Genomic DNA, 22,213 nt, shown 5'->3' with positions numbered 1-22,213 from the left:
GGTTTTGTGTCAAAGAGGACACCAGTGGGCCGCGGGGCGAACGACCAGTATATAGACTCACAGGCTACGCTATATAGACTCGCCGGCGACGCTACCGCCATGCCTGGTCCTGATGATGCGGAAACCGTTATCTGAGCCCCTGCAGGCGTGCGCTTCATGATTGGGCGAAGGGCCCGACGGTAAATCCTGCCTCTGTTAAAATTGTGGCACGTCTGTATTCAATCAGTCATTATTATTGCACGGGGGTGGGCAGAGATAGGAATTAACTTCAGTCATGCTTGGTGTTGGGCTAGTTGGTATCGAGACATGAGGAAACGTAGAGCGCTGAAGATTACAGGACAACCACAGAATAAAGGGACATACGAAAGGGGCAAGCGAGGACTCTGGGAGAGAAGGCGCGAGGAGCAATCCTCGCCCGTTTGGGAAAGGGGATCGAGGGCTAGCGTGCCCCCGTAATGAGAGCGGACCCATTAATATCCCAACACCTGTCATGGCGGGTGTTCTTATGGCGAGGAGGGATGGTGTTGAATGGGTAGGAAATGTGCGGACAGCACAGGGGGAAATAATAGCGTTGGCGTGTCAGAGCCACTGCAGCCCCTTGCCTTTGTGAAGAATAGTGTATATTACAAACGCCCTTAAATATCGATATTTTTTTCGTATTCAAGTCCACGTTTTCTAACCAGGCAGTAATTATTCCACTGCTTTTTTTACTGAGTTATAAAATGTGAACTTTACCCAGGGTAGCCTTACAAGTGTTCTTCGTGAAACCTCCAGAAAGTTCCTGGGCGCCAATTGCGGTTATTTCAGCCATATGCGAAGATTTTTTTCGTTTCGTTTTACCCTTTATTCTGTGGTCGTACTGTAAACTTCAGGGCTCTAGGTTTCCTCGCGTCATAGGAAGGAGTGTGATGGCCACATCTTCCGCGCGAGTCGGGCAAGCATTTTTGACGGATGTCATTTCTATTGGTCTACCGCGGGACCCGCAGGCTGCTCCTATGGTTACACCATTATTGCGGCAAGCAGTGCCCACGTAGAATCTAGCAGGATGGAGATCCCACATTTTGAATAAACATTAGGTTCGAAGTGTTTTGCGAACATGATCGTGCTCCGGATGCATGCGTACGGGGATTGAACGGGTGTGAATGTGTTCTCTCATTTCACGGGTATGTCGATCCGATCTTCCACTGTGGTTGGGAGAGTTATCTTCGGTCTTCTTGGTACGGTGATGCTTGTTTCCATCTTTGTGAGGCACATGTGTTGGGCAACTCTATGCGCATGTACGAGGTCTCTCATATGGTACTGCGGATTCCCGTAGCCAAGACACGCTCGTCGGACGAACACACTGGTAGGACTATACAGATAGTTTAAAGCGCATACGGGAGGCTCTATTAAGTCTGTCTTTTTGGGTTTGAAGCTTTCATTTCAAAAAGGAATAACGTACCTGCACCTAGAGACCAAGAAGGCTTGCACCAGTCTGATGGTTTAGATCACGGAGCAAGATGCTCCGTGGTTTAGATATTCATTTCGACGGCCCTCGCCTGATCATTAGGACTACTTGGTTGACCGGCGCGGTAAGTTGATTCACCGCCGTGTCGTTTCGCATGCCAATATGGAAAAGCGTACGCCGAGGGCGCGCAATGATAGGCTGTTGCTGACGGGTACCTAAGCTAAATTTTATCTACTCCGTGTACGGATATTCTGCCCAGGATTCACGAATAACCTCCGTGTATCCTGGCTCTGTTAGGATGAGACCATTGAGCACTTCCTGCTATCTCGCCAACGGTTCTGACGGCTCTCGTCATTACACAAACAATATGTGGAGGCTCCCCTTCACCGCCTCAGTCTGTCCTTGTCGGTTTCCAGTTTATTGTCGTCTGGGACATTGAGCTTATGTTCTGCCACAGAAATGTTTGTCGCTCGTTCGTTCTTTTATTTCCGAAACAGATAGTTTACCCTCTTGGAACAACGAATCTGCATATCCATTGTACGGAACTAGCAAACCATATTTCCTCACATATCATGGTTATCCATTTTCCCACCAGTGTTTTTCTTTTTTATTTCTACATTCAGTTGCTCCTAATTATTTTCTCGCTGATACCCGTCTAGTTCTATTTCTTACCGCTCTTTAACCATTAAATGTTGGCCTCTGTAGGGCAATCCGCGGAGTGCGTATACGCGCCATTCAATATCCTGGTACCAACCAACGTCTCTATTTTGTAGATATTTACCAGAAGTTTGTTTAGTCTTGTTGCCGATACTTTCGGGTATCTTTCTGAAATGAATTCGAAGATGGGTTTGCTTGGATGGCGCGATGGTGGACGTTCTCCTGCCAAGAAACTTCTCAACTTCAGCGCGGTTTTCTAGTCTTTACCTCCTTCAATGCATCACATATTGATTCAGAACTCCAGCCCCTCAAGTGCTCATTAAGGTGCCGCGGGCAACAGTCAATCGCGGGCTGGCAAGGTCAAAATTACGAGTTCTCGTTGTCGCGTCCAACATTTAAATTATTACTTTACCGCTGTGGGATGGGGCGAGCACCATTTGGAGCGTTTTAGAATTAATCAATGACGCCTTTTTATCCTGCCGACAGTTCTCTTGACAACGGGGCCAGTTCGAAGGCCCGTTCTAGAATTGAGCCCCCTACAGTCTGTACCTTTAATTTCATCATTCTGGCTAAAAGTGATGAGTTTCTACCCCGGGGATGTTTGCTCCACGGTCCGTTATTGATTTCTGAATCTGGTCGCTTTCAATGCTAGCTTCCATACCCTCCGGGCGTTCATCTCCCAAATGCTCACGCTTTTACTGTATGCCTTTATATATCATCCCCTCGTCTTCCCCACCTACCTACCTTTTTATATTCTTTCCTGGCGCTTTTGTTTTCTTAAGTCGCGTTACTCCCCTATTACTTTCTTTCGCAATATATTGGTTTTTTGTTCGCAAACCCTTGCCACCTAGATGTCTTCGTTCCTTTTTTGTTCATTTTGTTCCCCTCAATGTTTACTTTAAATGATTTCATTTGATTCTTAATCCAGAGTGTAGTTTCTCTCGTTGAGCGATCCCTTAGTGGCCAATCACCTTAGTGGCTCTGAGCCATCCCACTGGTGCCACCCCCATAACTACGCTGTGAAGACAGAAATATTTTAGGAGTAATCTTGCCAAAGTTCAATTGGCCTGGAATTATGAATAATGAGACAAGATTCTAACGGCTCGTGAAATTTCTCAGTGAGCACCAAACTGACTGTCTCTTTTTTGCTGTTCCTCATCTTCGCTTATTGTTCTCGTGGCAACCCATACGTATACAATCAAACATTTTTTTCGCGCCTGTCGCCGCTTCTCGGCAGGGGCCTTTTGAAGAGCGTTTCGGGTTGACTCCATCTGTTCCACTTATATTATCTATTCGGGCATCAAATTTCGGGTATGCAAAAAGGAATATATAATTGTAGTCAAGCTTTTCATTCTGCTCCAGGTCGCTTGAATAGCTGAAGTGTAGTAATTAATGGGTAATTGGGGTTTTATACATAACGAAGTTTTATTTTGCGGCCTCCGTCTTTCCGGATATAAATTAGTATTTTGATGTCCCCACAAATTTTAACAAGTGATTTAGCCCTGGCCAAACCCCGCTGGCGGGTACGTGCCAAAAACTTTGAGCGGCATCATCATCACGATTATCATCATCATAATGAAACCAACCGACCGATGCACGCCCACGTCACGCGCTGCTTGCCAGCCTGTTTCCAGAACATCCCAGCATACTTCGCCCCGCGCGATGGTTCCAGCTGCTTCTTCGGGCCAACCTCGATGACGCACGCCTCGCCCAGGGTCCCCTTCGCCCCGTCAGCTGGGATGGAGGATTTCTTCTCGGCACTGGACGCCCAGCCGAGTTCTGGACTCAAAGAGCACCACAGGGTAAGATACGCCAGAAACCTCTGATGTGATAATGAAGTGGGGAAAATGCGGGTGATTAGGCATAAAGGTTGTGCTGCATAGGCACTATAGGCACAATGGGCCAGCAGATCTCTTTTACGCATATCAGTGATGTGGGGAGTAACTTGTTGTAACTGCAACTGTTTATAGAATTCACTGCACATACTCGTCCTTTCCCTGCTTGAGTTACAAACGGCCCCTTTTATCGAGCATCGAGCCACCTCCCCCAAAATGAGGGTGCATCTAGATTACCCGCGCCATAACAGAAACCGCGAGAAAATAATGGCCTTAGTTGCCATGGTCACAAGACGTCAGTGGCGGATTTTCTACCTGGCCAATCGCGTTGCAAACAAATGAAGGAAACAAGACACGGTGCACCCTTTGCAATTATTTTTCATTTTGGCTTTCACTATGAAGCCACACTTTATGGCGGGCCCTGTTAAACGTTGCCACTGCCTGTCGCGCGCTGTGCTCTCCCTCGTCAAGCAATCGTCACTCGTTTATCGAAGCCCGCGCGTTCAATGCAGACAGATTTATAGGAATAGTGGGCCGCTCTCAGATGCCTCTCTACAGGACAGCGTGCCCATGGCAATCATGCATGCGTTTAAGCACAGCCGTTATCAGTGAAATAAGGCATGCAATTGTGCGATAGTTGGCTGCTTCTACGAAGAGGTAACGGGTTCACACATGATAATGCGAGCTACGTGGAACAAATTTCGCAGGGGAACAGGCTGCACACCGTCACATGCTTCAGTCACTTCCAAGTAGTGCCGAGTCGATATTCCTGCGATTTTTTTTCTCAAGAGCGTGCATTACCTCGATTGATTGTGGGGTTTAAAGCGCCGACGCAACGCAGGCAATGAGGGCGCCGTAGTGGAGGGCTCCGGATTAATTTTGACCACCTGGGGATCTTTAACGTGCGCCGAAATCTCGTACACACGAGCGTTTTTTTTTTTTGTTTTGTTTTTTGTTTTTCGCCTCCATCAGAAAGACAGCCGCCACTGCCGGGAATCGAACCCGTCTCTTCGTGCTCAGCAGCGCAACGCCTTAGCCACTGAGCAACCGTGGCGGGTTGCGCGCATTATCTCACCTAATATATAACCTGCCAGCCCCTCTTTCAGCGCTCTTGACTAAAGTGAGTTGCAATTGATTAACGCTGCAGTCACTATTCTTAATTTTACTGCCTTCATCAAGGCGGCTTCCTTTCGCGCGTATCCGGCGTCTAGCTGTCACGTCTCAAGGTTTGCGAAGAAGGATTGCGAAGAAGAAGGAGCACGAAGGATTGCGTGCGGTGGCTCCCGCAGGCGTCGTCACGTCGCGGCGTGCCGTCCGGCCATGGAGCCCTCGGCCAGCGGCCTGTGGCTCCGAACAGGCTCGACCCAAACTGGCGAGTCGTGGCTCCCGGGTGCCCCGACGTGCCCACCGCGTCGGACTTCAAGGCCTCCTACAATACGCCCTCCGCGAATAAAAAGCGGCGGCTTCGAAGGTACGCTGTTTTGTATGACTGATGCACACAGAGGGAGTCGCGCATGTGAGGCTAAGGTGGGAGCAATGCATAGGGAATTGAAGCAAATTACCGCTCGCGTTAGACAGTACAGAATATAGAAAGTATAGTATCCTCGTGCGTACCGAGTAACAAACGAGCATTTATAGAATGTTTTGGACTTGAGTTCCGGCATGACGTGGATTTCTATCGGTATGTGGTCGGCAATGCATGCTCTTCAGCTTTTGCTGAGCCCCATGATGCGCCAGCGGGGAACGTTCTGCGCAGTTACTTTTTACTTCATAAATCTTGTCATGCGCACTCGTGCAGCATGACATGCTAATTGATGCCAAACTAGCTGATTTTAAGAAAATAATGGGGTTGGACTGGACATGCAGCGAAGGAGAACGAACCCTTCAAAGCTTCCGATAAACTCTTTTTGTCATTTTTGCATCGAAGCACTGCGAAGGTGTAGTTCTCGCCAGAAAAAAAGCGGCACTGCGTGAATTGCCTGTGGCAGCACATACAGGGGGCATACAAATAAATATGAGCGGAGCACACGCTCCGAGATACATACGGCATCAACTGGCTGCAAGGTTCAAAAGCTCCGCGTACACTCTGGTCTTCAGAGTACTGCCTGCCATTACATCTGATGCCTCTCAGGGAAGCCACGCTGTGCATTTCTTAAGTTGCGCGATTCCGCACCACTGCGGAGCTGAGCAAAAAGCAAGTTTCGTGTCCACCCTTTCGCTTCCGACAACTTCCATTTTGTTTTCGGCGCTAGGGCTTTCTCGTCATCAAGAGCCACGCATGCAAGCTGCCATGCTGATTCACCTTTATCCAAAAGCAGACTTTAATTTTCAGTGCAAGGCTATGGCGGGTTGTTTTAATCTCCTTCACATACAAATTGAGTCACCGAAAAGAATACGTTTGACGTGATCCATGCTGCCTGCGGAAATGGCTCTGGGGCGAAGCGGTGCAAAAGGAGGAACTAAAATATGAAGCGTCACATCCTTGAGCAGACATTCGATTGAAAAGTAGGCCGCATTCTCAAACACCCTGAGAAACCTGCACTGGGCATAGCTTCCATATTCACAAACCTGTCATGCACTCCGTTTATTAGTATCCCCCCAAGTCTTCCATTTTCTGCTAGGCGTTTGTTGCCATTGTTTTAAGTGGCTGTCGAATGCGTTAATTGCAGCTAGCCGCTGAAAGGAAGTCGGCCAATAGCCTCGACATGACTTAAGTGACGTCATTCCAGCGTACAAACAATGCCGAGGCCGAAAGAGAGAAATCTTTTGGGAAAACTTCCAAGTTGCCTGAAGTACTTGTTCACTTAGTCTAGGAACTTTGTGCGCTTGCTGACGAAGCTCTGAAAGTATTAGCGATTTTGAAAAAAGTAGAAAAACTGTTGCAGGGTCCCTTTACAGAGAGTGAAGAATTAAAATTTAGGGGCAAAGAATAGACTCGCGCAGCGCAGGACCGGTCATGTGGGAGATGCCTTCGTCCTGAAGTGTACTTATTAAACAGGATGATGATGCTTATGACAATCGGTGCTGGGAGTTTTAATTACTATTTGCATTTAGGACTTAATTACACAGCGAGCAATGGAACGGAAGATGATAGGCGTAACATTAAGGGACAAGAAGAGAGCGGAGTGGCCCAGGGAACAAACGCGTGTTAAGGACATAGTAGAAATTAAGAAGAAATGGATGTGGGCAGGGCATGTATTGCGAAGGCAAGCTGACCATTGGTCATTAAAGGGACCCCGAAAAGCTTTGTGAAGGTGGCAATCAAATGCATTCAGGTGGTAAAACACATAACGGGGGATTTTTGAGCCAAGTGTGAGCACCATACGTTGTACGGATAATTTGTAAACAATTTTTGAAGATCGCCTTTCTCAGCCGATGAGCGCGACGCCGCAGCGAGCCGATTGCGGCTGACGCAACGGCGATCGCGGCTGACGCAACGGCGAAGGCGCCCCCTGATTCGCCCAATCGCCGGCGAGGTCGGCCGCCGGCGGCGTCACTGCCATTGGCTTCCGGCTGCTCTTCCTCCTTCCTGCGCGATCCCGAGGCAAAGGCGGGTCCGCAGCGATTGACGCGTGCCTAGGCGCAGGAATGTAGCTAGCGCAGAACGGAAGTCGAGCGTCGCGATGTCACATGGTTTCCAGCTGCTTTGTTTCGAGCTGCTTTGTGTTTCCAGCTGCTTTGAAGGAAGCAGAGAGGGAGGAGGAGTCGATCGGCAAGTGGGGAGAGGTGCATTTAATTGCTTCTGGCGCAGCTAATACTGAATGTAGATCAATAATTCCAACGGCATTGCATCGCTATATTGGTCCTACGCGACAATACAGGCCTTTTGTTACTTTTACAGAAGGCTTTTCTGGGTCCCTTTAAGGGTGGATCCCTAGAGAACGCAAGCGCTGCAGGGGGCGGCGGAAAAATGGATGGGCAGATGAGATCAAGAAGTTTGCGGAGACAAATTGGTCGCAGTTAGCACAGGACCGGGGTAATTGGAGATTAATGGGAGAGGCCTTTGCCCTGCAGTAGGCGTAGATAGGTGAAGGTGATCAGGTAGATTATATCAAGTACCAATTTTAAAGACGCGCATTGGGAACTTGCCATGGTGAAGACACAGGGAAGGAAATTCTGGGCATCCGCACTCCCCGAAAGGATCTTTCAGCCAGAAATCGGGGAGCCGCAAAAAAACATCGAATACCGCGCCAAAGCAGCATACATTGTGGGATTTCAGAGGTTTTCAAAGCTAGAGCCACCCAATCCTCCTAGAGTTCGCGGCGCCCCAGAGGGACGCCACGACGAAGCCGACTCACGGACAAGGCGACGACAGGCTCCAAATGGCCAGGACAAATCGAGATTTATTGGCCGAGGTGGTACAGCGCATACTGAATGCCGCGACAGGGCTATCAACTACACTGTACCAACGCACGCCACAGGGCCCGGCCAATAGGGTGACGATGGCTGAGGCTAGCGGCACGTGGGCCACCAGCAAGGTAGGAAGGGCCTACCTAGCGCGTCCGATCTCGTCAAAGACTCAAAGGCACCAGTTAGCGTCACTAAATAAAGACTTTGAGAGTATCAGCCTTCTTTTCTCCTATTGTAATGTGCCGCTCCGATGGTCATTGGGTGGCTTGCACCGCGTGACAGTTGTTTACCTATGGTGGTGCCATTTGATTTGTGTGTGCATTCACCTCTGTAGGCGTGCAAGTGGTGGTACCACCACCACGCACACACGCACGCACACACACGCACGCGCGCGCGCTCGCTCGCGAACGACAGCACTTGTGGGCTAACGTACGGGATAGCAGAGGACCCCGGCTAGCTTTGCTAGAGAACGCTACGCGCCGTACACTAGCCCTGCGGAATCCTAAGACTCACGCACGGGTTCGAGTACTCACATGCGGTAGACAGGCTCCGGCAATCCAAAGTGAGGCTTTATTGCCTGGCAGATACAGTGCATACACCAGACAACACGACTATCGCTCGCGGGGAGACAGTGGCTCCTGTCGCTCGCTCAAGCCGCTGGGCTCAGACCTCGATATCCGTCATCACGGTCGCGGGAGCAGGGGAGGCATCCCGAGGCGACCGATCAGGGCAGAATCTCTCGGCAGAGTCCGTGGAGCCAACTGGGTTCACCGTCATCGGGGCATTCGGCGTAGGCACCGCCGAGCCAACCGACTCCGACCAAATCGCCCAGTCGACTCCCCGCCGGAGCGCTCGTTCGTCCCGCAGGTCAGCTCGGCGGGGAGAGGAGATCTTCCCCAGGTCGGGGAGAGGGTGGCGCTAAGGAAGGTGACAAACTGGTCCTCCTTCCCTCGCGCCCTCGCGCACACGTTCGCGGCAAGCCGGTTCGGCGCGTCGCGCGGGGTCATGAAGAGGACACGACCTACGTGACGCGCCGGCTACCCAAAATGGCGGCTCCCAGCTCGCGGAAACATGTGCAGGCGAGGCGTAGGGGAACACGGGCCCCCACACACTCTAGTTTCGAAAAAACATTTATATGGCTACCGAGCTCAGATCTCGTGAGCAGCTTGGGGATGAGGATTATTATGGGTGCACGGATAGGAGCAAATGGGAAACGCACCCCTTGGCGTCCACACCACATGTGACGATAGTGAAGTCACGTGCAGTCATGGATATCTGGACAGGAAATGACGTCCCTGTGCTCACACGTTTTGCAGCATGATGGAGACGCAAGCTGAGCTGGCCCAAACGGTCAAGCGAAAGTCCGAGATCGCAGAAACTTTGGCTAATCTCGAACAGCAGATCCACGCGTTCGAAGGCAGCCGTTTCAAGGACACGCAGCTCTATGGAAACATCATACGAGACTAGTCCCTAGCAAAAATTCCAATAGAAATAATGTATTGGTCCTATAGGTCAGGCTATTGGTTCTATTTGAGTATCTATAGGACCAATACAAAATCTATTGGTCCAATAGAGTGACATGTATTGGTACAATAGACCAATTCGTATTGGTTCTATTGGTCCCAATGGGACCAATAGCTATTGGGACCAAAAGCTATTGGGATAGTGGGACCAATAGCTATTGGTTGTATCAGCCTAATAGACCAATAGGGGATATCTATTGGTCAAATACATTGTTCGGGGCTATTGATTTACAGGCACTAATAAAAAGTAGAGCTGTTAGCTTTTTTTAGGCGGTGTGCTGCTAAGCCCAAGGTCGGGGGTGCGATCCCGGCCGCAGCGGTTGTTTTCCAGATCGAGGAGAAAGGTAAAACTGCCCGTGTGTCGATCTCGCGCTGCGGCGCTCGATCGGTACACACTGCCGGTGGTCAAAATTAATCTGCAGCCCTGCAAGCAATGTTTCTGCCCGAAGACATTCGATTCACGTTAGCTGCAAGCATTTTCCATTTAGCACGCCTCAAAAATAACGTCCCTGTAGCGCTCAAAAATTTCCTGGTAGCAACGAGTTGCAGCCGCCAGCTCATGGTGGTTGCCCGCAATGCTTGCGACAAGCAAAAAACCCCGCGCGTGCGATTCTGTGCCTACAGTAGTTATAGATTTTTTTGGCGAGCGTCAGCGCTCGCCTTCATAATCATCGCCTCTCTAAACTCGCTGAGCCGCGGAGCGGCCATATTTGTTTTGGGTGCCGATTCAACGGCCGGTTCTTAGGATAGGTGTCGTACTTCATTATGTTTGCAGAAAGTAAAGCCTACAAAATCAAAATTAACACCAAAATAATTAACCCCGCATTTTAAAATTGCCTCATAATTTTAAAGTGAAATACATTAATTAAAACTGCTCAATAATGCTTCTCTGAAAGTATGAACCTGGCGGAGGTTTCGTATGCAAGAAAAAGCAAAATGGCTTCTTCCATGTCCGGCGTTTCGGCACGATCCCCGGCGTGGGCATTGATTCCAGCGGCCAGCCACCGTGCTTGTGAATTTTAGTGCCTCACATTTTATTTGTTAGTTTTAATGTTACGAGGACATCATCTGTGGAGCCACTAGAATGTAAAGACACCTTCGACGTCGCTCGTATTCAAGGATTATTGTCTTCACGCACGGCGAGGTGACGAACGTGCACGCATTACGCAGCCCGGATTTTTGCATTTGAAGGTATGTATACATTCCTTTTCACCGCGAAGCTGTAGAAGCTTCTTATTTCCTGATAAATTTTTTATTAAAAATAGCAGAGCAGGTCGACAAGCGGCGCTTTCAATTTTGGAAAAGCCACTATCGATGCGACCACGTGTGAACTGAGTACAAATGCATGTAAGACTTTGTGTTCCGATTAACGAAATTAAGTGCCGCGGGCAATGTTTCATCCAGATGGAATCGAAACGGAATGTCTAACTTTAGAAGCGTTGCGACCACATTGGCGTATTCACGCACCGTAGTTCGTTGGGGTTGAGCGGCGTGCTGCCGTAGAGTGGTATGTTTCGCCTGGACGAAATGCTAGACTCACTTATAAAAATGTGCAGTTATTGCAGAAGTTCCTAATTATTTCCATACTGTTTTTGCAGGTCTTGCAGCTCTGACTCGAGGAATATATTCACCGGAAATTCGACAGCCTGTTGTGCAATAAAACTGCAGTCAAGCAGCACTTACGGCTTTGTGGTATTTGAAGGGTAGTGGGACCACGTTGTGTTTAGAAACTCGCTGAAGCAAGTGTAGCATGGCCAAATGAATGCAGTGAACTAAAGGCCTTGGCATGCATTTGGCCATATTTCAATTGGTGCTCCAGTGGGCCCATGATACCAATACACCTATAGGTACCAATAGACCTGTAGGACTAGACCAATACACCAATAGGTACCAATACACCTATAGGACTAGACCAATACACCAATAGGTACCAATACACCTATAGACTGATACACCAATAGCTATTGGTGTCAATAACCCAATAGGCTATTGGTTTTGTCTATTGGTAATTTTTGCTAGGGTGGGATCGGTACCTGGCACCCAACAAGGACACCCGTGTTGCGCGGAATACCAACATCGAGGTGGACAAGTCCTGCCGCAAATTCTAGGAGGCCGAGCGGCTCTGCGCAAGTCTTCGATCACCTCCACGGCCGTCGTGAGGGGACCCATGGAAGAAGACGACCGCGACTGCAACAACAGCGAGTCTGAGTCGGCTAACACCCAGAGCGGAAAGGAAGGTTCGGGCGCTGCTGGAGGAGGGGGCGCATCGAGCAGCCACCCTTTGAGCAGCAGCTCGGTGGGGGGAGCTGTGAACGGTGGACCCAGAGGGGGCCTGCTGTCGACCACACTCCGCCATAGGTGAGCTCCACAAAATTACGCCCAGAACGACCCATCGGTGAGTTACCAAATGTGCAGATGTGGCCCAGAGTGCGATTGGAGGTAAAAAAAGGAACCTGCGCTGGGACAACAGCGCTAACTTATCCCGCGACCTTCCACTCCTAGCTATTTGAGTCCCTAAAGAAAAAGCAGCGCTAATTCAGATATTCAGATACAGAAAATGTTCAGAAAGGTGGGCCGGTAAATTAGTAACCAATTTGCCCCGCACAAATTATTTTTGCTCCTGTTGTACGTCTTTTACTGGCGGAGCCTTGTTTTCGGAGATGAGCATTTACTATAGCCCAATTCGCGGTTCTGCTGCTACTCAGGGGTTTGTATACAGAATTTCGATTTGGGTGGTGGGGGGGGGGGGGTCGAAATTCTCCTGGGGGGTGTGGGGGAATGTGGGAGGGGGTATAAATCGCTGGGCGGAATGCTCGTGGTTGTGAAATCTTGACGGGGGGTCGAATTCGTGGGGGGGGGGGGGGGGGGGGGGTGTCCGGAGGGTGTTGGAGGGGTGCGTATAAACCTCTGCCTCTGGAGATCTGCCTCTGGAGATCTGTCTCTGGAGATCTAGCTGCCTCCGCCCTACGTACTGTTTGCGGTGAACATGAGACCATGGAGCACTTCCTCTTGCATTATTGCCGTGGTTTTTCAATGATGAGACAGCATTTTGCGCCAGGCCATCACAACGAATTGGACTTCCTATTTCCATGTCTGTACTACTTCCCTTTGGGGCCACATCACTGGTATATTGCCCCAGCCATTCATGCATACGTGTCCGAGACCAGGTGCCTGCCCTGTTAGCTTTGATTATTGCGCGCCCGTTTTCTGGCACAGAAATTGAATTTTTTCCTTGGAACTTCTACTTTCAATTTCTTGCCTTTTCTCTTATAATCATGCGCTGTTTCTGGATGTAAATTGGTGTCTAATTTTCAGTCCCTTTAAGCGGGCGCATTAGCCGCCCGTTTCGCCAGATTCCTGACCAATCACCGCGTAGGTATGTGCCATTTCAGATGAGGAATAACGACGACGCTGGGCGCTCCTCACGAGGCGCACGCTGACGTGCGCTCGGTATTTTTCTGCTAAAACCACTGCACGAAGGTCATGCCAGGAACCTCACGCGGGGGAGTTTTTTTTCTTGTTGTTGGTATTTTTGTTTTGCTAACGTCAACGGGCCAAGCTTGAGAAACTGCTCTGCTGTTAAAAGTTCTTTGCGTGAAATTAAAAAAAAAAAAAAACCCCGCCCGCATCTTCCCACGGGGGGAACTCGAGTAAATGCGTCGCAGAGTGGTGGGGGTATCGCGTGAATGTTGCGTAATTGGGTATGGTTTGGGAATGCTTAATTGTTATTTCGTCTTTATTATTCTTATTTATTGAATGAAGGGGAAGCGAAGGCAAGGAGTGTAAAGTTAAAGTCTGTCTTTATTTGCTTGGTGCCATCGTTGTATTGGACGGAGAGGATGACTGCTTTGTGGTCGCTAAAGTGCACTGTCAAGGGGTCTTTCAGGAGCGGTCGTGCGATTGCGTAACTGGTGAAGACGTTGCTTCCATCGCATCTACTCGAGTCAAGCAAAGCTTCAAGACAACGAAAGCCAAGCAAAGACGCCCTTGACTGCAGAATTCCGAACGCGCGCTCCGCCGCTTATATACACACCGCCCGCGTTCGAAGGAGAGGAGAACGGGAGAGAGACGCGCATGCGCACACTTCCGTACACAAGCGCGCGAACTTTCCACGCACCCACCACGCCGTTATCCCGTGTAACACGCCCCGTTACTGTTGAGCGCGACGCAGCGCACGGGTAGCTACGACGCATGCGCGCACAGACGCGCTCCCCCCGCGCTTCCCAGCCACGGTGGCCGCTTCTCTGATGGAGGTTAAAAGCGAAAACACCTGCGTGTTTGGGATTCTGATCACACTAAAGATCCCCAGGTGGTCAGAATTACTTCCGAGACCTCCATTATGGCGTGCCTCATCGCCTGCGTTGCGTCGGCGCATTAAACACTACAATCAATCAATCAGGTTATAGCTCTGTCAAAGCTCAGGTTATAGCTCTGTCAAAGCTTCTGGGTGGTAAAGATGGCACATGATTGCCCTTGCGGTTTATTTTCGCCCGTTGGACAGTGGCCATGTGGCTCCGATGGCCATGTTCTGGCCAAAAGTGGCCCCAATGGCCATGTTGTATACAGCATTTAATTTTTTCTTGGTCTGCCCACTTCCCTTCCACCCTAATCTACTTCTTGGTGTGTTATCTCCGTTGCCAAGTGAGGAACTTACCATCTCTCCTTCCGCGGCTATTTTACTCTAATGGCGTTTTACAGCATGACATTCTTAAGTCACTGTTCCCGCAAAGAATTTAAATCCCTTAGGACAGCAGCGAAAGCCCTGGCATGGCTATCATTTCAGAATTGCCATTTAAATGGTGACCACCATTTAGTTTGGTCGACTACATTTGCATACCTTGTCCAGATCAATGATGTGCATACCTTGTCACTAAATGTGACACCCCGTCCTCACTCGTAGCTAACTCTGGCCCGATTTTATTGGTCAGTACAAATCCCCTCACCCCCATCATTACCATGCCTATCGTAAAAAAAGTTGCACTGAAAATGCTTGTTAGACTTCGAATGAGGCCAAAAAGCAGCAACGCGATTGGGTGCTTAGATGTCTGCGTTGTCCTCTTGAGGCTATTATAAACCTTTGCAGTGCAATTTTTTTTTTTTTTTCATTTATGATGTACCAACTTACCCAAAGTCTCTGCTCCTCCCTCCGTGGTTCCCGACTCCTAATGATGGCTGCTTTTTTCTGCAGAACATTGACGACGCCTCCCGTACTTTTGAGTTGATCAACTTCCATCCTGTGGGCAGCATTTCGGACATCATTCCACTCGAGCAACCACCTCAGCCCCCTGGGACGCAGGCCTCCCTGTTACATGTCACAAAACCAGCAAAACGGCTGGAAGATGCCTCGCCAAGCCACGGTCACTCAGGCTGAGAACTTCCCACCGAAGTTCGCCGTCTCCTCTGCTTCTGACGTGTCACAGAGCCTTCAGGAGGATGACAACAGCCCTGACCTCGTGGTTTGATCCCACAATAAGCTTGGCGCCCCTCTTCCATACACCCATCACCACCATGGTCTGCCCCGTCGTGTACCACCTTTCCGTACCACCGCCAACACTCACCTCAGGATGGCACCGAGGACTGCAAACATCCCCAGCCCGGTCGGCTCGTGGCGAAGCCAAGAGAACGGCTCGGACTCCCCATCCCGCTCCAGTGACAGGGCCAACAAGGGGAAAGACTGCCTTCCGTCGGGGACAACCAGACGCCATCAGAACCAGTGGAAGCCACCCTTCCGCACTTCCCGTTCGTCGTCCGGAACTGAACTGCCGATGTCCCCCATCCCAAACCCCTCCGGAACTAGCCGCCAGCAGGGAGATGCTATCCCCGCACTCCCCCATCACCAATACAGACCCAAGGCTGCGGCTTCCCAAAAACTAACCGAACCGCCCTCGTCTAAGAATACAACATCGGGTGGCTCCAACTGTCAAGGGGGGAGTGACATCCCCCAGGGCATAGCGGTGCTGTGCAACAGCAGGACGACGGCTGAGCGAACATGCAGGTCCCGGGCCCCATCTTTCAAAGGAACTGCCACATTGTCTTATAAGACAGCGGCATCCGCAAGCTCCCGCTGCCAAGACGAGGCCAGTGACAACAATGCCCCGGACAAGGTGATACAATTCAACAACAGGCTTGGTCCCCCCCCCTCGAACGATGGCGCAGCGCTGGAAAAGCTTTGGGGCCCCACGCCCCCTCTGCTTGGTGCAGATTGCATTGACGGACTCTTCAGTTGCCACGCCACCTGCCAAGCAGCTCTCCAGCAAGGACCCGGTGAAGGGAGCGAACTTGCTGGACACGGACTGCAAGAAGGGACACCAAGAGGACTCTACCTATTTCTGTCTTGAGCAGCGGGACAGCCTCTCAGACTGCCACGAGGGCTGCACTGAAAACTCCTGTGTGCTGGCCAACTTGAAGAGGTAAGGGTCTTTCTTTTGCTAGTTCGCCGTCTGCCGCTCTTTCTAGCCGCACATTTCACTGTAACAAACCACCTCAGAAATTCTTTTGGGCTAAGAGGCACGCAAGATTGAAGGCGTGTCCTATATATAAGGTAGCAGTGGCAGTGCTACCAGGCACCTTCTCAGAATTCTTTTTTTATGATGCTTTCCACTTTCAACGGTGGCAGCTAGGATAAAAAGCAATGCTTTTTAAAATTAAAATCTAAATGCTTTTTAAATTAAAATCTAAACAAGGAATCAATACCGTTGGTTCACACACTAATTTGCTAATCCTGCAGCGCAGTTTCCACAAACCGAACAAATGTGCCAATCTTAGTGGCAAGACGAAAAAGGTTCTCAACTGTGTGGGTGGGTGCAATGGAGTGACTTCAATGCACATTTTCGGAACAAGACGCAATTTCCTCTAGAACTGTAGTAGGTGTTCTTTACTGAGATGGCAAACACTTCAGCTTTTACCCAGCCAGGACATGCTCACTTAATTCAGGGGAGACCATTGATCATCCTCCATACAAAATTTTCTAAAGAATTCAGTACGGCGGTGTCTGGTTTCTGTTCCAGATGAGGCCCGTGTTCAGGAGAGGTTGAAGTGGTGGGTAGCAGTGTCAGATGGACCATGATGTAATGTGTTGCACTGCTATGTTCCTAAGAAAATTTAAATTGAAGGAAAGTTCTGAAGCCACTGGCATGCAACGAAGATGCATGGTCACTTGCGCAATATTTGATGTAATAGGGATAGTGAAATATTTAAAACATTTTTAAGCAGTGAATTATTTAACATGTAGCTTTGTGCTTTTTTGGCAAATGCGCTTCAGCAGTAAGTATACTTATTCCTAGACTTGTATGCGAGCAAATTAAGCCTCGTATTCTGATAGTAAAACAATTTTTGTTGTGGCCAAAGCCACGCCTCGGCTATCACTGCTGCTGTTTCTCTGTTTGACATCAGTGTAGCGTGTGCTCGCCGAAGGTCGCCAGGCGTGGCACTGGTATAGAGATCATGCAGGGGTTTATTATGAACTTCGAATTGGTGGGGGGGGGGGGGGGTTGGAGGGGGCGTCAATATACTCCTGGAGGGGTGTTGGGGGGCTGTTGGGGGTGTGTGTATATATATCCCTGGGCGGGAGTACTCCTGCCGGCAAATTAGAGCCTTTCTTCAAGCAGTTTCAGTCTGTGCTTCACGTGCCAATTCGCCCTTTCAGTTTGTAATGACAAGATTTGTATTTAGATTCCGCATTGCAGCTAAAGGCATAATGGCACATGTCACTTATAATGCAGTCAAATTCACAGTCATGCAGACATCAGTTATAGCTATCTTCTAATGCGCTTCAGTTGTCAGTGCAATAATGCAGTAACTGAGTGTTAACAAAGTTTTAGCTTACACTTCCCACGAGGCGACTGCATGCAAATTATCCTAAATAATCAAGCACTTGAATTCATATATTTATGCAGCTTTTGTTACATTTTGACCAAAGCTTATATGGCTAGGAATCCATGTACCTACGATGTACAACAAAAAATCTCTCCGGGCTCTGTGAAGCACAAGGAGTAGTTAGAAAGCAGACGTTCTGGTGTGTGGAATTAGCTTGCGGTCACCACCAAAGTAGCATGCCATTCAAAACCTCATTTGGAGCTCAAGCGTATTCGTTTCTTCGCTTTGATATGCATTCGGAGAGAATTAGTTGTCGTTATAGGTCCCATTTTCAAGATCAGTAAAGTTACAATAAAAGTGTGTATTTCTTAGGGATGACCACCGTCAACGATCGAGAGAAATAAAATCTGCTCATACCTTTCATCCAAATTCTGTGCCACCTCTATGTGGTGTGCTGAAAAGCTTCACTACGAATCGATCCTCACAGAGTGAAATGGCTCATGATTTTTTCCTCTTCTTTATAGAATGCAAGGGAGCATTTAACGAAAATGTGGGCGTCAGTTGGCTGCAATTCAAAAACACTTAATCTGTGTAGTTCCTGCAATTCTATTTATTCTAACCGGATTGTTAAACCATCTACTCGAAGAATATGTCAAAATCGATTATTGGTTTTGAACCGAATGTAAAGCAAATAATGATATTGTTGGAATATTTGCGAATTGAACAATTATTTTCTAATTGAACTAGTATTTTGGGGATTTCCAATCAGAAAACAAATATCCAGAATTTATCATGCATTACTGCATTAACTAGCTTGTAGTAAATGAATAGCTCCTGCAAAGGGTTTGTAGAACTATTCTATTGTATACAACAAGCACACAGAAGCTTGCCTGCTGCTTGAAGCTTTATTGGTAGTATATGTTTTATTTGAAGGCAAGCTTTACATATCTGGTGACCTAAACCTCAAGCGTGGGAAGGAGAGCATGAGCGCGTGTATTCTCGCAAGCTGGGATCAACAGGTTTCTTTTTTAAAAAGCCACAGGGCACTTCCACCAGCGCTTACCTTAGAGCGAACTCGGGAAACGCAAGGCATGAAAAATAATCCTGATTTTAAAACCCTCACCAGCATGCCCTCATAAAGTGGTGGCACTATCATCTTCGCTCGGCTCGCAGGTCCCTTACTGATATGAACAATGCATGGCTTGTATGTTTAAAAAACAATTACACCACAAATGTGCCCCGCATGAGCGCGCGCGCGCACACACACACACACACAATCTTAAATATTGGTTCCCTCACAAGTACTCTTTGCTGCAAGCACTCTTTGCTAATCGACCGGTTTTAGGGGGAACCTCCAAGGTAGAGCAAGTTTCTGCAACAAAGGTCAACACTTAATTGTTCCAAACTTCGAATTGTTGATCACTTTGCTCTCGCACCACAAACGTCCTGCCCCCTGTTAGTAGAGTGACTGCCCTAGAAACGCGGTGGCCCCGTGGTTTCTAATCTTAGACCAGGACAAATTTTATTCCCACTCATCGGGGCACTCCCATCCAAGACAGACAGACTCTGCCAAGCCCGTAATCTCTACGCAACAAGTTTTAGCTCCGCTGGATTTGACCTATAGCTCCCTCCTTGCGCACTACACAGACACCCTGCCCCACACCCATCTCCCCAACCACAAAGTTCACATATATCGGCGTTTACGAAGAGAAACCTTGAACAACCATACTATCCTCTCCCACATATCTCCATCCCTTTTTTTCCCATAACTGTCGTGACACCCCCCTCACAACCTACCACCTTGTGCATTCATGTCCCCCCCCATCCACTACCCCTCGCTTGAGCAGTGGGAATTTGCGCTGACCAGCTCGGTGCCGTAGCCTCAACTTGCCCTGGTGCAACAAGCCCTGGATTCGGCGGAGGTCCGCGGCCTCCTGGACACGGGAGGCTGACCACATCCCTTTCCTCCTCCCTTTGTTGATCAATGAAGATGCTTTTTCCACTGCCACCTACAAAATTTTTGCGAAAACTATGGGCCCGTTCGGTTTACCCTGCACCTCTTGAACCAGTTCACAGCAGTGCAGTGCCAGTTCTACCATCCTGCATGATCAGCGGAACCAGAACTGCACATTGTTTGTCTGCTTCTGCACCTCCTTCGCAGGGAGTGCAGGCAGAGCCATGAACTCATCCTGTACCCGTTGGCACCACCGGTGAATCGAATGGCACAGTTCAGGTGCCGCAAGCTGTACCACTGAAACGAACGGCACAGTGCTGCACCGCCTGAACTTAGCTGGTTCTTGTGGTGTGGTGAATCAAATCGACACTATGTCTTTCCACCTTAGCCATACGACTGAATTTTTTATGAACATGAAATTTTTCTTTCGCAGGTCCCTGCTGAGTGCTCCCTTCCTGGCAGTGGCAGCCCTGGCATCAGCAGTGCCACCTGAGTAGCTGTCACTATGGGCACTTCAGGGGTCCAGTGCTCGCAAGTGCTACAGGATGCCTTGCAGCTGTTCTGGCTCTATTGGGATGCTACAAGTAAAAGCAGATCAAAGAAAATACAATAGATTCATACGTTTCGGTATTAAATTTTTTCTGAAATTGACTTTTTGCCGAATTGTCTCAGTCGTTCTTCCCGTGGCCACGATGAAAGATATCAGTCTGGATCCTGGCGGCTTCTGTAAGCAAATGGAGCCCTCGTCTCCCTGCGAGCAATAGTCATGTTGTCTGGTGTGCCCCTAAGCCAGAGTTTGTTTTGCATGAGAGACTTTGGATTACACTGGGGCTAATGTAAGGCTGGTACATGATGGAAGGTCTTTAAGGTTATAAAATTTATCGCATCTTGGCCAATCCCCTGCACATGTCTCAAATCTCGAAGCTAATTCCGTGACCGGTTGATATGATACTAGAAAGAGGCACCTTAGGGCACAAGATGATGGAGGGCTCGGCACATACCGTATCATACGGTATGGCGGTATGTTTGGTACTGTTTGTGTGATGGATGCTTCAGGGCTACAGTTCCCAAACTATCAACTACTGTGTTCATGCCATGATTCTATCATCACCATTCCGGCTTAGTCAATGAGCTGGCACTTCTGAAAGTTTGATTGCCAGATGCTCAGGTCTGATGGCTGCTTCTGCAGTTCATTTCGCAAGCTGCATGCAGCAGTGGACGCTTAATGGTTCGCAACAATCCTGCTAACAAGCATGTTTAACTCGCTTAAAGAAAAATGAGAAAAGACTGGATTCTCGGAGCGACAGTTTGCCGTACCCCTCAGGACAGGTGGAACTGCAAGGCCCCAACATTTATTGTCAGTTTTCATCTGGCCACCATAGAATGTCATGACGAGTTGGATGCACTTATTGGCAGGATTGTAGCGAACCATGTGAAATGACCTGTAGGACCTTGTCGGCCAATCCCTGGCAAAGGCACATGCCATCTCATAGCCAGCATCTACACCATACCAGCACATGCCAGTTATTAAGATGACCGTTCAGATCTCTTGCAACACACTGATGTTCTGCTTTCACTGCTCCTCTGTACTAATTAGCTTCAGGGATACCAGTGTGATATCGCCCTTTTATCATTGCTCCACAAATATGTTTACAAATGCACTCGTTCCACATTACCTATCCAAATCGCATCAAACACGTCCCGAAGATTAAATAACCATTTAAGTTTTTCTCGTATGTATGGTTCCACACATGCATTTAACTTTTCTGCACTTCCTGTGGCCATTCGCCTATGGAATAGCCTTCCTGATAGCGTTGCTGCAGAAAATAATCAGGAAAAATTTCGTCATCTTCTACACGAGCACTTGCAGAGCAGCACATATAATTAGGCATCATCTTGTTTCCTTCACTGGGCAAGGTTTTCGAAGTGCTGCGGTTTTTTCAATTTAATCTTTTTTTCCCTTGCCTTCAGCTTTTTTCTGTGCGTGTCATGTGCACGCTATCTGTCGCAAATATGTTAATTCTTTTTTCGCATTTTCTGTCGTCAAATGTTATTGCGAGATTTGCATCTTTCATTTGATGTGGTTTGTGTGCTCTGAACATTGTAGTACTTTTTGCGTTATTGCCCTGCAATGTATATATGCGTTTTTTTTTTCTCTTGTTTTTCTCTGATTTTGCCTTGTGTGTACTGACGCTTTTAGTTCTTTACAATATTTTTTGCCAAGTGTTGGCTGCTTGCACCTTCTGTAATTTTCATGTAACCCCCCTTACTCAATGCCCCCGGGCCTGTAAGGTATTTTAAATAAATTAAGACAGAACACTTACCCTTTCTTACCTGCATAAAACTTGTCTACAGAACAACTCATTGTGCTATTCTGGTACTTAGCCACGCTTGTTGGCTGTTTTATAAGTGCTACCACAATGGGTGTGCGGTGACTAGATGCTGCTAATATTACCGTAAACTACGCCTTACTACTTTACCAGCCATGCCAGCCCATCTTCTCCTGTGTTTCAAGGGGAGCATCTGTTTGTTCCTTCTGTCGTATGCCACACTCGGCAATCTTGTTTGATAGAGAAAGGGCGTAACCCTCGAATAATGAACTTGCACTGTTACCATTTGATTAACAAAGTTC

General features: G+C 48.6%; 1 pseudogene across 1 annotated transcript; it reads left to right on the top strand.

Moving 5' to 3' along the window:
* Positions 1–9,606: 9,606 nt before the first annotated feature.
* On the top strand, positions 9,607–20,188 carry LOC144178839 (chromatin modification-related protein MEAF6-like; annotated as a pseudogene). The gene is made up of 4 exons (XR_013324068.1): positions 9,607–9,749; positions 11,830–12,170; positions 15,001–16,222; positions 20,015–20,188. The product of XR_013324068.1 is annotated as a chromatin modification-related protein MEAF6-like (transcript).
* Positions 20,189–22,213: the final 2,025 nt, after the last annotated feature.

The sequence above is a fragment of the Haemaphysalis longicornis genome, unplaced genomic scaffold (assembly GCF_048455015.1).
Source record: "Haemaphysalis longicornis isolate Haplotype H1 unplaced genomic scaffold, Haemaphysalis longicornis Haplotype H1 scaffold_1, whole genome shotgun sequence".
NCBI classification, from domain to species: domain Eukaryota; kingdom Metazoa; phylum Arthropoda; class Arachnida; order Ixodida; family Ixodidae; genus Haemaphysalis; species Haemaphysalis longicornis.
Note: the sequence above shows the minus strand (reverse complement) of the source record. Positions and strands in the feature narration are given on the sequence as shown.